The sequence below is a fragment of the Jaculus jaculus genome, chromosome 1 (assembly GCF_020740685.1).
Source record: "Jaculus jaculus isolate mJacJac1 chromosome 1, mJacJac1.mat.Y.cur, whole genome shotgun sequence".
Classification (NCBI taxonomy): domain Eukaryota; kingdom Metazoa; phylum Chordata; class Mammalia; order Rodentia; family Dipodidae; genus Jaculus; species Jaculus jaculus.
In genome coordinates, this window is record NC_059102.1 from 287,126,477 (window position 1) to 287,139,564 (window position 13,088).

A 13,088-nucleotide genomic window follows, 5' to 3' on the forward strand; every position below is an offset into this window, starting at 1 on the left:
TAAAAACAACAATAACAACGACAAAATAATAATTAAGGTTTAAATCTGATCCTGGAATTCTTGTTGGTTAACTCAGCCCTAAACTTGACATCCATGGCTGGTTTCTTTTTGAGCCAGCCCAAGCCTAGACCAGTCAGCTTTCTCTTAGGCTCACCTAAGTGTGAAGGTAAAGCCCACACAATAAGGTTACAAATACAGTTTATAAGGTGGGAGAGGTCTTTTGTTGGCTTTTCACCACTCCTGTATTTATGTCCTTGCCCTGCTAAGAGCCCCTCATCTTAGTTCCCTGGGCTGAGATGGGAAGGGGGATCCTGATCCCTACTTAATCCCTTCCTGCCTTTCACATGGCAGGAACTCTCTGTACATTCCTTTTTTTGTTTCTTCTCTAAAGTCTTTATAAAATCCCTTTTTAAATGCCTCTCCCACACCCCCTCCCACTCAGGGCCAAGCTTTATTCCCACATGGGCTCTGTGACAATGTGGAGGCTCCCGTCCCTTCCCTTTGGACCCACTTCCACTTCTTCACCTAACATCCCCTGAATAAATGTGGTATTTTAATAACTATCCCTGATAATACTATCTTATTCCAGGGTTTGGAGTTTAAGGACTTTTTCTGAACCTCCACATCCCATTACAACACCATGCTTGCACACAATATGCTATATTGTTTCTTGCACTTATGCACATGTCCTAATGCATGATGATGGTGTCTTTTGATTTGACTCCAAATGATTCATAAAATTTGAAGTTTTTGTGGTAAATTACAGTAGAAGTATTAGTACTTTATCTTGCTCTGAGCTGATACAAATCCTATCTAGTTTTCTCTTCCCTTTTTCCTTTATCTATGCTTATTTTTATCTTTCCTCTTTTCTTTATCTTTTGGCTTGTCCAGTGAATAATGAGTAGAAATGTCAGGGTACAAGTTTTGTTTCTAGGTATGTGGTACTATGAATGTGAATGTATGTCCTTCATAGCCTCATGAACTTTTAGTTATGATTTAGTTTACAATTTGGGTCTACAGTAGGTGGCGCTCTGCTGGGGAGGAGGTGTCTCTGGGTGCAGATCTTTGAGTCCAGCCCTACTAGGTGTGTGAACTGAAGCCGTCTGAGTTATGGCTGTTTGTTTTGCTGACTGTTGGTGGTATCTCTCTGCTATGAATCTATGAAAGTTGGCCAGACTGTATTACCACTAATAATGTTTCCCTTATATTCTATAAACCTGAAATAAACCTTTTCATCCCATAAACTGATTCTGATCACGAGTTTGTCCCAGGGAATGAAGGTAAAGTGCACCAAGGTATAAGTAAGTTTCATATTTTCTACTTGCAAGAATCATCAGAGTTTCTAAACTTCACTCATTTTCCTAAAAGGAACATGTGAGTTAGATGGTCCAGAGAAATCCCAGCTTCTGCAGCATTAAATGATTGTCTATATGCATGCAATGAGAATCAGAATGAAAGAAACCATATCCTCAACCACAGAGATTATAGATACATGTGATACACCTACCATTCAGGCTGATCTGTGACAGCTCAAAATTCATATTCTTAACATGACAATATTATCAGATGGACCCTTCTATCTGCTGTCTTCAAGAAACTGACATCACCATTAAAGAGAGACACCTGCTCAGGGTAAAAGGTTAGAAAATGATAGGACAAGCACATTGAAATAAAAAAAAAAAACAAAACAAGTGGATGTTGCTATCTGAATATCTGATAAAATAGGCTTCAAACCAAGAGTAATCACAGAGAATAATGCAGGCCACTTCTTACACATCAAGGAAATGATCCAACAGGAGCACATCACAATTGTAAATATATATGCTCCAAAGACAGGTGCACCACAGTTTACAAAACAAAAAAATATCAACAAAAAAATGGAAATAAACACCAACACCATCATAGTCAGAGACTTCCATACTCCACTATCATCAAGAGACAGATCATCCAAGCAGAAAAGCAACCGGGAAATGACAGAGCACAACACCATACATCAACTAGACCTAACAAATTTCTACAGAACTTTTCACCCCCAAGTCTAGAGAATATACATTCTTCTCAGCAACCCATGGAACGTTCTCAAAAATCACCATCATATATTATGCCATAAAGCATGCCTTCAGAAAGTCAGAGAAATTGAACTAACTTCTTGCAACATGTCTGATCATAATGCTTTAAAGCTAGAAATTAACAAGAGACAAATCAAGAACTCTACTACCCCCTGGAGAGTAAACAACACAGTTTTAAACAATGAATGGGTTGTGAAAGAAATCAAAAAAGAAATTGGAAAGTTCATAGAACTGAATGATAATGAAAACATAACCTACAAAAACCTATGGGACATACGTGAGAAAAGTCCAGGACTGCATGGCTTCTCAACCAAATTCTAGCAAACTTTCATAGAAGAACCAAAACCATTTTTTCTCAAACTATTCCACATAATTTGGGACCAAGGAATCCTCCCCAACTCCTTTTATGAAGCTAGCATCAATCTAACAAAACCAGACATAGATGCAGCAAGGAAAGACAATTATAGGCCTATATCCCTAATAAACTTAGATGCAACGATGCTGAACAAAATCCTTGCAAACAAATTCAACAACACATCAAAAGCATTATCCACCTTGATTAAGTAGGATTTATTCAGGGATGATTTAACATGTGGAAATGAGTCAATGTAATATACTACAGAAATAAACTGAACCATAAGAACCACACGATCATCTCAATTGATGCAGAAAATCTCTTTGACAAAATACAACACTTCATGATCAAAACATTGGAAAGAGTAGGCATGGAGGGTTGATATCTCAACACAATAAAAGATACATACAAAGCTCCTAAAGCCCAAATAATACTTAATGGGGAAAAACTGAAGGAGTTTCCCACTGAGATCAGGAACTAGACAGGGGCGCCCACTCTTACCACTGCTCTTCAACACAGTACAAGAAATACTAGCCCAAGCAATAAGATAGGAGAAAGAAATAAAAAGGATTCAAGTAGGAGAGGAAGAAGTCAAGTTAGATCTATTTGCAGATGACATGATCCTATATGTAAGTGACCCAAAAGTCTTCATCTCAAAACTTCTAAAGGTGATAAATTCCTTGAGCAAAGTGGCAGTATAGAAAATCAATGCACAAAAATAAGTAGTTTTTCTATATGCAAAAGACAAATATATGGAGAAATAATCAGTGAGGCTGTCCCATTTTCAATAGCAACAAAAAAGTTAAACCCTTCAAATAACACTAACCAAGGATGTGAAAGACCCATAAAATAAAAACATAAAAACACTCAAGAAAGAAATAGTGGAGGTCTTGAGAAGATGGAAAGATCTCCCATGCTCCAGGATAGGCAGAATTAATATTGTCAAAAATGGCAATTCTACCAAAGAAATATACAGATTTAATGCAATACCAATAAAAATACTGGCATCATTCTTCAGAGATTGAAAATGTGACCTCAATATTCATATGAAATTGCAGAAGGCCTTGGATATCCAAACATATTCTCAGCAAAAATAACACCTTTGGTGGTATCACCATACCTAATTGATTACCCACACAAGCTACGTGCCACTATTACACAGTTGCACAGAGTGTGATAATGATGGAAAGTACAATGTGCACTTAGAGGATGTTACCGTGGAGGTTACTGCCAAGCCTGTTAAACTACTAGACTCTAATGAGATTCCAGGTACAAGTATAAATATCTAAAATGAAGATAAATATTTCTGGAATTCCTGATGAATTTCTTGAAGAGCACATGAGGGACAAATGAGAACTGAGCTTTTGTAAATCCCAAAATGGCAGGGGAGAGTTTGGACTATGATAAGCTATCCCAGAGTGCTGTCATCATGCTTATGGAAGCACAAGTTGCTGAGAAGATTTTGAAAAAAAAAAAAAAAAAAAAAGACTATCCTCTTTATATAAATCAGAAGTGCCATAGAGTTTTTGTTTCTCCATATATATAGAGAGACACTGGCAAAAGTACCAGATATTTTTCTGGGGTATCAAAAAGGATGGTGCTTCTGATTGGAATGGAAGACATTAAGATTGATGAAGAAATCTTGGACTATTTTGTTAATATTCACTTCCAACAGGAGAAGAATGGAGGTGGAGAAGTAGATGTGGTCAAATGTTCTCTAGATCAACAGTATATAGCATATTTTGAAAAACAGACCATATAAAGATTATAGATTTTTTTTAAATTTAATTTATTAGTTTTCTTTTCACCAAATACTGGGAGTTTGGTACCATTGTTTAGGCTCATCTTTGATCTACCCCCTCCCATTGGACCCTCCTTGTTGATGTAAATGGGTCGTGCATTGTGGAGTTAGCCCACAGTTATTGGTATTGAACCCAACTCACTTTAAACATTTACAAAAATGAATTGCTTTCTCAGAAAGATAAATACTTTAATTCTCCAATTTCAAAACAGAATTAAAATAAAATCAGAATTAAAATAAAACAATTAAAATCCTAGAGATGAAAAATACAAAAATTTAATTAAAAGTTCAAGAGGAATTTTCAATAGTTTATTTAGTTAAGCAGGAGTGGAAAAAGTAGTGAAGAGAGTATTTGAAGTTTGGTTAGGGGCTAGAGAGATGGCTTAGTGGTTAAGGTGCTTGCCTGTGAAGCCTAAGGAACCATGTTTGATTTTTCCTGGGCCTGCTTAAGCCAAACACATAATGGTGAGGCAATTACAAAGTTTCACATGCATACTAAGTAATTCAAACATCTCGAGTCTGATTGCTGTGGCAGAGGCCCTGGCACACCAATTCTATGTCTCTCTCTCTCTCTCTCTCTCTCTAAAATAAAAAAAAAAAATGTAAAATTGTATTAGATAGAACACAGAAGAAATAATGGTGAAATTCTTTAAGAATTATAGTACATCTCCAAGATGAGTAACATATGTAATAGGAGAGCTAGGTGAAAACCATCAGGGAATGTTTATTAAGCCCAGAGTCCAGTATATACTTGAAATTATTGTCAGTTATGGTTTGATGAATTCTGATCCTTATTCCAACCTTTGAAATCTTCAAGCTTGAATTTCTGCTGTAATTTTTCACTAGTCATAAGGTCAAGAGTTCTGAAACAATGATGCTCAGATAGATAACAATGGCAGCCTGGGCAATGACTATGTAAAAAGGTCCAGAGAAAAGCCTTATCTCCAGGTGAATGTGCTGAGGTCGTTTGCATAAAATGCTCATCATCTGAATGTTGGCAGTGTCATTGTGCCATCTTGAAAATGGAACCTGGATAGCTCCCATCTGAATTGTTTTTTTCTTCTACAGATGTGTGTCTAAAGCAACCGTTTTGCATGTTCATCGGGTGCTATAGAAATAATTCATTTCCATATATGTTCCAATATAAATACATTAAAGTATGAAAATGAACTATTAACCTAATAATCTTGCATGTTAACTGAAAATATTAATAGAAAACATAGTCTCAGCACAGAATATAAGTCAAAGGTATGCCAATAAAAGCCATTGTTACAGAGTTGTGTAGAATGTTCTATCAAAGCCTCAAAAAGACTAAAGTTGGTGTATTCTGTCTCATTAAAATTGATTTAAAAAATGTAAAAGATATCAGCACCTTTCACTAATTGGAGCCTACCTCAAGAATGTGTGTGTTTGTACATGCACATTGAAGTGAATTATAACTTAGTACATAAAAACTCATATATTTGTAAAGAAAAATATATTAGATTACAAGAAATTTGAAGTGATACTTAAAACTCAAAGCTATTCTAGGTCTTCAACTCCTTTCAAGTAGGAAACAGGCTGAAATATCTATTCACTTATGTAGTATACAGCTTCAGGTTGCTGAGAAAAACCTCCAAACCAGGCACAGTTATGGAAGAAGGGACTTATTGAAGCTTGCAGAACAAGGGGATGTTAGATAATGGCAGAAGAAATTGGCCCTCTTTTACACAACCAAGCAGAGATAGAAAAAGAAGTCAAAGCCACCAGCAGCAATCACGTACACTTACTAATCTCAGGCAGAGCTTAAAAACTCTGTATATCTTTAGATTGGAAATCCAGATCCACCCTCACACCTTAAGGCTGGACCCTAAGATCCACCCACAGTGACACCTCCTCAAGCCAGATGGCTGCCGATATAAATTATAAAGTTTAATAAAATCCTGAATATATTGGGGGCCACCTATTAAAATTATCACATTCTGCCTCTGGCCCTCAATAGATGCATAAACATCTCACATTGTATATTTCAAAATCAAACCCCCCCCCCCAGTATTTACCAACTTAAGATAGTCCCAAAGTCCCAATTCTCCCCTGAGATTTTAGATTGTCTCTTACCCGTGAATCCTGTAAAATTAAAACAAGTTATGCACTTTCAACATATAAAGGCAAATGGTAAACATTTTTACTTCCTATAAGCAATAACAGGGAGAGACTGGATCAATGTGAATTCAAACTTCTACAGTTCAAGTCTGATGTCCTAATCAGTGACTGACATTCTCCAAATTTTCCAATTTTACAACTCTAGCTAGGCTGAATAGCCAGGGTAAACTTTCATCCTGAGCCAACAGCCTCCATGGCAGCCTTTGTATAGTCTTAGTATATACACAATATCTTTGGGTCTTCATGTAAACCACAGTCTATCTTTCAATGGCTCTGTCAGCCTCTTAATGAGGGTCATCATGCCCTGCCTATATGCCACATCTCAGCAACAGCTGTTGGAACTGTGTGAATTTCATGACACATTCCACATATTTTCCATGCTTCCAAAATCAATACCAGGTGTGCAGGACATAGCCACATTCTTAAATCAGGGACAAAGTAAGTGTAGACCTAGATCAGGTTCCTTCCTTTCAGTCAACTCCTTTCAAAGAGTTTACATTTCTACAGTTTAATTTTCCTGAGGCAACCTTTCAATTGATTCAATGAAATCTTGAGACATCCTTAATCATGGTAATATCTACTTAACAATGGCAGCTTCAACAGCCAGTCTCAGTGTCAGTAATTTTAAATTTGCTAGTTTCTTTTCAACTTTAAATCTTAAATTTCTCAGTTCTATATCTTTTGCCAAGTACATCAGTTAACTACAAATTTAACCTTGATCAAACTCTCTGGGCATGAGCAGCAGAGAAGCAGAATGCAGCCAGGCCTTATGCCAGTATCCTACTTCCAACAATGTTCGTTGTAGTCTTTCCTTTTGCTTAGTAACTTCATTAGCCTCCAAATACAATTCTCTCTGCACTTCACATTTTTAAACTCTCACCACCATAGCTCATAAAACATGGCTTACCACTCTGGAAGGCAACTTTAGTTGCCATTACCAAGTCCATGCCCATTCCTCAAAAACAAAAGTTCCAAAAGACCAAAATCCACAAAGTCAGACTTCTCTGGTACCAATTCTGTTACAGTCATCTTCATGTTTCTGAGATGAACTTCCAAAACAGGCACAGTTATGGGAGAAGGGGATTTATTGATGCTTACAGATCCAAGCTAAGTTCCATAATGGTGGAAGAAACTGGACCTCTTTCACATGTTCTCACAGAGAGAAATACCACCACCAATACCATGAGGAAGTACACTCTAGGAACCCCAGGAAGAGCTAAAGCACTCTGCATATCTTAGTCTGGAATTCGGATATGTCCCTTAAGGCTGGACCTCAGGATCTACCCAGTTACATATCCTCCAGACAAGTAGCTGGGTTATTTAAACCAAAAATTTAAATAAAATCTCTGAAACAACTGGGGGACATCCATTCAAACTACCAAGGACAGAGACACCAAAGAACCCTCTTGATAGCCAGAAGCATATTTTTCCCAGCTGAAATGCTCTATTGAACAGCTGGGTAACCAGGGGGAACAATTTCAGTGGCCAAATGAATGAGTGATGAAATCTTGAAATATGTTCTGGGTAATCATCAACATGTAAGCAATACTAGCTGATGAGCCACATATGTGTAATAAGAAATATTAGGCAATTTAGTTCAACAGACATCACACAGCTTAAGGATAACTTATTCTTGAGATGTTGCATCAAAGCTCTGGTCCATAGTAGAGAGGACAAATGAAATAGGTGTGTTAGTATACTTGTTTAATAATTACTATGCTGTAATAGAGACAACCAAAATATTTTGACTATGTTCTGACAATAGTAGCATATAATTCTTCTGATTTGTAGCACAAAATTGGATTGTAAATTCCATAAAGACTTTTTTTTGGTCAACTTTGTTGTTTATAGAGCCAAAAAGAGTCTATACACAAGGCAAAGAATAGACATGATATGTTTGAGTGAATGGCTGGGGATACATGAATGAGCCTACAGACGATGAGCATGAACATCATTCTATGCAGATATATATTTTAGCTAAAACTGGGGCATTTAAAAATATTTCTAGGGGCTGGAGGAATGGCTTAGTGATTAAGATAGTTGTCTACCAAGCATAAGGACCAAAGTTAGATTCCCCATTACTCAAGTAATGGTGGCACATGCATTTGGAATTCATTTGCAGTGGCTAGAGGCCTTGTTGTGCTCATTCTCTCTTTTTCTTTCTTTCAAATGAATAAATAAATGACCAACTATTATAAACATGATGAAACTAAGAGTTCTGGAAGGTTCATTTTCCTGTTAATATCTTTATAAGTCTCCTCTAACAAAGAGGGATCCATTATTTTAGTTTACGTTTCTTCAGAATGTTTTCTTGTTTTGTTCTTGTCCTTGTTTCCTTGTTCCTGTTCTTAGAGGATAACTGTCTAATGACATTAAAGTATAATATATCAGTGTGTCTAAGGTGTAGTAGCCTTCTGGAGAAATTAAGATGGACTGCTCTGCAGGGTCAGTATCAGTAACACATTGCACTATTCCTTACCATGTGAATAATTGCACTAAGGATACTTACAGATTTTGCAGATTATAATTGGTTTCTCTTTGTCTTTATCTTCTTAAACTTGGATTAATAATCCAGATAATCTTGTCTGCATATGTATCTTATGCTATAGACATTAGAGATGGACATGACTGTCTTATTACTAAAGACAAATTTTTATAATTAGGATATCATCAACTAAAGTAAGTATATTTCAGTCTGTCAGATTGTAAATCAGAAGTCTGCATTTATAAGGTTTTGTGTTAGATTCTACTGTATAGACAGGATTTAGAACTATTACTCTAAATATAGATGTTATAATATTTATCCTTATTTCAACACATATGTGTATTTATGTATTTGAAGTAATTCTCAATAGTTTCTTACAATAGTAACAATAAACACTAAAATATCAATGAGAACATTACACTAGTAATATCTGATATTGCTATGCATATAATATATGTAAGTAATTCTGTGGAAATTATTAGTTATTGACTACATTTATGAATGATAATCTAGTTGGATATTATGGGATGAACACATGGAAATGTTATATTTTTTAAAAACAATTATAATGTACTTGAAGATTATTTAATTTGAATGAGCTATAAAAATGTGAAAATTAATTCTTCAGTTATTTTAATAAGATAAGCAACAAGGAAAGAGTAAGGCAGATGTCTGATTTTTAAAATAGAACATAGAAAATTAAAGGGAAAAGTCCAACAAGCTATTATTTTAACTCAGTAGAAAACAACTAATGATTTCATATTGTATAATGTCTAAACATTTTACTGTTGTTAAATCAGTGTATGTGGAAAATGTGGAACATTTCAAAGTACTAACAAAGACTTTGCTTTGCCATTGTTATTTTAATTTAAAAGTCACATTGTTTTTATATGTAAATATATACTTACACATGGAGAGATGCACATAGACATAGATTATTATAGATGTATTTCTAGAGTGGTCTATTTTTATGTCTTTTAGTATCTACTATTTGACATTATCCTCCCACCTTATTTCATTTCATTTCTGGAGAATTGCTTTGACAGGTAGAAGTTGGGTGTGATAGCTAATCTTGGTTGTCAACTGATATAATTTAGAATCATCTAAGAAAAGAACATTTGGGAGTGTACCTGAGGGTGTTATTAAAGAGGTTAACTGAGAAGGGAAGATACACCCTTAATGATCATTCCATGAGCTGGACGTTTGGTCTGAATAATAAGTAAAAAGGAAAACAAAATGGCACACCAGCATTCCCCTCTCTCCTTGAATGTGACACCAATGTCTCCATGAGTTCCTAAAGTCGGTACTTGAGTTTCTTTACTACCATGCCTTCACCATTCTGATGGACTATACGTTGAAACAGTGAGGAAAATAAGTCAAGCCACCTCCTAAATTACTTTTATCAGGTATTTTCTTTGTCACAGCAACAAGAAAAATAATTATTGCACTTTGTAAAACACCAGTGATTCTATTTTCTTTATCTTTCTTTCTTTTCTTTTTTTTTTTTTTTTTTTCCTGGCACTTCTCACATTGTGCTGAGAGTCCTGCAGACTGTGGGGGAGATATTAGCAACAAATGGAATCATCAGACTAGTGAGAAGATAGCAAAAGTCTGTTGTAATTGGCCGGCTTCCAGAAGGGTTGAATGAATCTAGACAAGGCAATTCCAGCTACATGTCACTGTAGTCTTACAATAACTTTCTTGGTTCATGCATAAAGGTAGCCTAGTTTCTAGTGATACATTTTATGTTGGGAAAAGTGGGAGATTATGACAATAGATAAAATAACACAGAAGAGTGGAAGTTCATGAGAAAGTAAATTGGCAAAAGAACATGGTTAAGCCAGGTGTGGTAGCACAAGCCTTTAATCCCAGAACTCTGGAGGTAGAGGTAAGAGGATCCCAGTGAGTTCAAGGCCACCCTGAGATTACATAGTGAATTCTAGATCAGCCTGGGCTAGAATAAGATACCACCTACCTCAAAAAAGAAAAAGGAAAGGAAAGATCATGGTTAAGAGAAAGGACTAATGTATGGTGACTCTGGTGAGGGAAGCATGGTGTACTGGAGAAAAGACACCCACATTAGTAGTTCCTTATATGTCTTTTGTGCTTTAATGAAAATCACAGCCTTTGTTTATAAGCACCTTTAACCATTTGTTTTATCCATAACAGCCATTTTTGTTTACACAGATATTATAGACTTTTAATTTCTTGAATCCAGAAATGTTTAGTACTCAGATGATTCTAATTTACAACCAAAATTCAAAACATAATAGAAACCAAAAGTTTCTCTTTTTTTCTTTGAGCTTTGCTTTTTTTTTTTTTTTTTGTTATGCACACATTGTGTATACAGCCATGTTGGTACCATCCTTAGCCCCCTCCCTGTCCTCCGGCCTCTGAAGGGACTCTCTGCATTGGGGAATGCGGGTCATGCATTGTGGAGGTAATCATCAGTTATGGGGAAGAGGCAATATCTCTGTGCAGAATGTCCCAACTTGTGGCTCCAACAATCTTTCTGCCCCCATCTTCTGCAAATTTCTCTGAGCCATGGTTTTATTTATTTTTATTTATTTATTTATTTATTTATTTATTTATTTATTTATTTTAGGTCTACTTCAGTGATGTGGTCTTGGGAGCCGCTGTCTCTGGATATCTGGAAACCAGAAATTTAAAGAAAAGAGTTATACCACTCCCTTAGAAGGAGGTAATTTTTTGTAACTGGACCACTTAATGTATGAGCATTATTGGCAATATCTTTTGAAGGCAATATAATCCTTAACAAATACTTTAAATTCTGATTTGATTTCTCTATGCCTCATACAACAATAATAAGTAGTTTCAAGTGTCTATACAAACATTGACTAGAAACTGAGTTTCCTACTAGCTGTGAATTGATTTTTTTTGTTGTTGTTGTTTTTGTTTTGTTTTTTGAAGTAGGGTCTCCCTCTAGCTCAGGCTGACTTGGAACTCACTATGTAGTCTCAGGCAGGCCTCAAATTCACAATGATCCTCCTACCTCTGCCTCCCAACTGTGGGGATTAAAGGCATGTGCCACCATGCCATGTCTGACTGAATTGATTATTGTTATGACAGAAATAAGTTTAGAACAAAAATAAAATCATTGTTATATTAACACAAACTTTTAAAATGCATCTGACATTTGATAGATAGATGGCTTTAGGGGTTATGGAGCTTTCCTGAAAAGCTAAAGGACCTAGGTCCAAGTACCTTGTACTCACATAAAGCCAGATGCACAAGGTGGCCCATGGGTCTGGAGTTCTTCTGCAGTGGCTAGAGGTCTTGGCATAGCCATTGTCCTCCCCCTTTACCTCTCTCTCTCTCTCTCCAGGAAAAAAAAAAAAAATTAAAATAAAATACATCTTGTTATGGATTCATTAATCTGAATAATAATCTGTGATGGGGGCTGAAGAGATGGTTTAGCAGTTAAGGTACTTCCCTGCAAAGCCAAAATACACAGGTTTGAATTCACAGGACCTATGTAAGATAGATTCACTAAGTGGCACATGCATCTGGAGTTTGCAGTGGTTGAAGGCCCTGGAGAGCCATTTCTCTTTCTTTTTCTGCATCTCTCTCTCTCTCTCTCTCTCTCTCTCTCTCTCTCTCTCTCTCTAATAATTAAAAGAATTTAAACTGGGCATGGTAGCACATGCCTTTAATCCCAGCACTTGGGAGATAAGTGGATCGCCATGAGTTTAAGGCCACTCTGAGACTACATAGTGAATTCAAGGTCAGTCTGACCTAGAATGAGACCCTACCTCAAAAAAAAACCAAAACACAGAAAGAAAGAAGAAGAATCTGTATTGTTATAAATACCAGTTTACCTTGTCATAGTATTAACAAATCATTATGTCATCCATGATTTTTATAGTCTTTCATTATGAAAAATTCTAATAATTATGACATTCAATGTTTTTGAATGTCTCATATGTTCCAGACTGAACCAACTTGCTATATTATGTAACTGAGGATGACGCTGAAATCTTTATACACCTGTATTTACCTCCTAAATGTGCTTGGATTATAACTGTGCACCACCATACTTAATTTGTGAGATCCTGATGAAAATGTATGAGATTAGGAACTTTTCATCACAGGCAAAAACAATAAATACCTGACAAAAATCAGTGAAACATTCTAAAAGTATTATCAATAGCATCATTCAATATCATTAGCAAAATAAAATTAATTTTACCTTGTTAAATATACTAACCCATTTAA

The 13,088-nt window shown here is 35.9% G+C and overlaps 1 pseudogene; it reads left to right on the forward strand.

Moving 5' to 3' along the window:
• The first annotated feature begins 1,566 nt into the window (after positions 1 to 1,566).
• On the forward strand, positions 1,567 to 4,186 carry LOC101595339 (annotated as a pseudogene).
• The last annotated feature ends 8,902 nt before the right edge of the window (positions 4,187 to 13,088 follow it).